Source organism: Synchiropus splendidus, chromosome 14 (assembly GCF_027744825.2).
Source record: "Synchiropus splendidus isolate RoL2022-P1 chromosome 14, RoL_Sspl_1.0, whole genome shotgun sequence".
NCBI lineage: Eukaryota > Metazoa > Chordata > Actinopteri > Syngnathiformes > Callionymidae > Synchiropus > Synchiropus splendidus.
The window spans coordinates 11,129,338-11,133,460 of record NC_071347.1 but is presented as its reverse complement, the minus strand read 5'-3'; positions in this window follow the sequence as shown (position 1 = coordinate 11,133,460).

The window sequence follows — 4,123 nt, the reverse complement described above, 5'->3', positions numbered from 1 at the left end:
TTATTAAAAACTATGCATGTAATATTGAGCTTTTTCAATCAGTTAACCCACTTTAAGTGCATGTTTAGGATAAGCACGGATTCTAATTCAATAACATCTGATTTCCCCATCATCTTAGTGTTTCTTTCACTAAGCGACTACTCTTTTTTAAAAAATGTTTTTTGTACTGGGAATAGATTTCAGGTCCCCTCATGACAGTTCCTGTTGACGTCGCGGCCGCTTCTGTCTGCGCCGGTCTCTATTGTCGCCAACCTGCAGGAGAGGATTTCGATGACCTCGGAGGTCACCTTCATTTGTATTTGAACTAATATTGAAACACATTTTCAACGAAAGATTAGTTATGAATAAGACACGCACTCTGCGCCGGCATCTTAATCTGCTCTTTTGTTGTGAGGCGGCATTAGAGAGCTTACAGTTTGTGCTGCAGTCAGTTTCTCTGCTCAACCAAGCAAACAAATTATTAATGCTTTGCAAGTGCCGTAAAAAAAAGAAATATGCACTTGTGATCTATAAATCTAATTCATGTGCTTCATTCCTGCGTCACCTCACAATAGATTTACAATATTGTCCATCCATCCTCGCTGACTCGACGCAGCAGCCACAAAACTTAAAAGATTGCTATTCCACTGGCGTCTAGATGGAATGTTTAAGAGGGTACTAGCTCCGGAAATGCTTTGTTTAATGTTTTAGAAATACTCTTAGAGATGCTTGATTATTAATATCCAACCGTATTTCTCGCCTCACCCTCTGATCAATTTGACTCAAAGCAGTCTGAATTCATCTGACTGGCTACAGCCCTCGTGGTGATATCCAGCCGCTGTACAATGCAAAGTTAATCCCCGGAATGTCAATTTAGGAAATGTGGAGTGTTTTCTAATATCAGCCGCCGCATCGCTATCTGTCAGATGTGATTAGATCTGAGCCGAATCTTTACATTGATCTCAGCTCGGAGCCGACGTGCCGCTCTCAACAGCTGTGGCCGCACGGCTTTTATCTGTGTTTATCATTTCCATGCCGCCTGTTATGGTTCAGGAGCAACCGAACCAGCGGCAGGTGCTGTCAACACAGACAACTTTAGTTTAGATGACGTTTAAGTGGGGGAAATGCATGGACCTTTAAAAGGGGGAAATCTTCATGCTGCAGTCAGACGAATTACATCAATAATAATTGATCCAGTGTGTCTTCATATTGGAAAGAATGTAGCACATTGCGCAGTTAAGATGCCTGGACAGGTTTGACATGAAGGCAAACCATATTTGAATTACTGAAGAGTGGATGGACTGTGCAGAGAACTAAAGTGCTAAAAGTCAATGTACTAATAGAATAGGTGATATTTTTTTTAGAATGAAAGTTACTTTAGCATTAAAAATAAAAATACAACCTGCCAGAAAATTCAGTTTGGATTCCAATAATATTTCACAATCGAGTATTTTTATTTAAAAAATAAATAAATAAATAAAAATAAATTCATGTAAAGTCCTCAACTTATTTCCAAAAAGTAAAATACAGTGCCTTTCAAATAATCAATTACTCATAGTCCTTAATGTAGCACTATTTTCAAAATATTTGTACATCTGTAAATAAACAAAACCCTCTGCATATGAGTAGCGCTGTGTATTGACAGGTATCTTGTGATACGTATCCAGATACAGGAGTGCTGATACTATACATTGTGATACTATAAGTTCTGCAATAATATTGCAAACAATATGTGTAGTTTAACAAGTCCTGTCATTTTTAGGGGAAAAAAAATCAAATCATACATCAAAATATTATCTGCTTGAAAACAAGTTTATTGTTATGAAGTCAGTCCAGTTACTCTTTCAGTTTCATTTTGCATTCCAACAGTGGAATGAACAGCTTCCTTGCCTCAAATGTGCAGAAAGAAAACATCAATATAAAACACGTCACAAATGCAGCAGCATAGCCAAGTATTTATGTACGAAACATCTATATAGCCAACAGGAATATTTTCAGCAAAAGTATTACTGTAATATTGCAGAATCAATATCGCAATGTTTGAGCATATCGATATTTTCTTACATCCCTACATGTGAGTCACCCTAGCTATGAACTAAGACCCTGTTTTTAACAACAAACTGATCAATCTTGAGGAGAAGAAAAGGAACGCGGAGCTGCTCCACTTATTTGTTGTTTACGATACTGATCAATACCTGACAGAAAATTGAGAGAGACACTTTTTTTTAATTAGTTTTTATTTTACACAGAAAGAAAATATTCAGAATTTGTGGAATGAACGAAAAAAAAAAGAACCAACTTTTTTTATTCTAGCTCTGAAAAAAGCTACAGGATCGATGAGACTACTTGCATCTGATATGAAAGAATTGCTGTTCTTGTTTGCCGTTTCAATCCACTGAATATGATAAGACTCAATTCATAAAGCAGAGTGGTGAACAAAAAGGCGGTGAGAACTTGACCAATCAGAACAGGAGCTGTGATCAGGACGTCTTCAACATCACATCATAACTAAGTGTTGCAGTGAGTCCAGAACACTATTTACGGTCTACTTCATCATTTGAGCTGGATAGGCCACTTTAACTTTCACTTTTATGTTTCCACTTCCTGTAGTATTTTCAGCTCTTCTAGTTTCACAGTTGCTGATGGAAATCCCGAAATCAGCACTTGACTTTGTGTTCTAAGTTGAGTGGAGTTGTGTTTGTGCTTTTTGGGTCACTCCTCTGGAGTAGATGACCGGACTATGCTATGTGGAACTATTGTTTTGAAAAGTCAGGAATATTTTTCCCATCAGCACTGCGCGATGGTCCCTGCGCGGCGGCTGTTATCTGTTGGGTTTTTGTGTACATCATTTTCATGACTGACCCGTGTTGCGGTCCAGGGTGATGTAAGCTTGTGTTAATTCAGCGTGGACAGTGCCGGCTTTGTTCTGTGCCCTTTGGTGCTGCTGTAAAGCTGCGCGCGGCCTGGCTTGTGTGACCTCTACCATTGTAGCGCAATGTGAATCTGAAGCTTTGTTTTGCTGCTGGAATACTGCAGCTGGGCGTCAGAAAAGTGGAGCATATTGCAGCTTTTCCATTTCAGTATTTCCCCTCTAATTTTAGTTTGCATTTCAGCATCATTAAGTTGTTTATTTCTTCCCGGTGACATAATTATCATGTAAAAGGTTTGATTCAAATTAGCATAATTAACAGACCTGCTGAAAAACAGCGACGCTACCTTTAAATTCTCTTGTTTGGGAGCTGGGAAGGAAGCACAAGTCGAAGCAGAAAGTCTTTGATGATCACTGTATTATGTGTCAGTACAGAGAATCTCACTTTACCCTTTTAGTAAAGACGAAGTATTTGTTGAGGAAGCCTTTGTGGTTCGACTTAATCAGCATTTTTACAGCCTCCAACAATAATCTAAAACCACATGTGTACTTAAGACAGGATGAACAGTCAAAACCAACCTTGCTCTATTTCCTGACCTATTTTTCTTGCATCACTGGCATCACATTGAAGTTGAAAAGTGAGTGTAACTACCTCTCTTGCTTCACGTGTGCATCGGCTTTAATGGTGACGTGGTGGAATCAAAATTGAACCTGTCTGTCGATAAGATTTAGGTTAGTCTTGTAGTGACCGGTGGTCACAAATACAATATGACAGCAAAAAAACACTTGAAACAGTTGGGAAAAAGTAAAAAGCAAACACAACTTCTACACAATATCTGTAATCTTTACATCTCCGTCACAGGATTCATGTATTGATAACAACGTGAAAGCAAATTTATACTGTTTGTGTCTGGCCACCATTTCTGGAAATGATTGAAGTTTGTTTTCTAAATTTCAAGGCCATTTTTCTTACACCGTCAGATGTCAGGACTTTTCAGTTTGGTGACCTCAGGATGGAGAACTAGGGGCCTGCAAATGTTGCAGTTTGCATCCACGTGTGAAGTGGCCTGGACTAGGAATCCATCAGTCAGTGGTGTCAAACATCTAAACAAAGAGTTTCACGTCAAATGTTGATTTAGTTTCAACTATTGGCCTCATGAAATGATATGGCAGGTGAGATCTGGAGCCTGGGCCATGTGTTTGCACATGCTCAAGGTCCAAGACCACGGTTCTCCTCCTGCAAGCCCATTCATGAGTGAGGGAGGTGGCTGCATA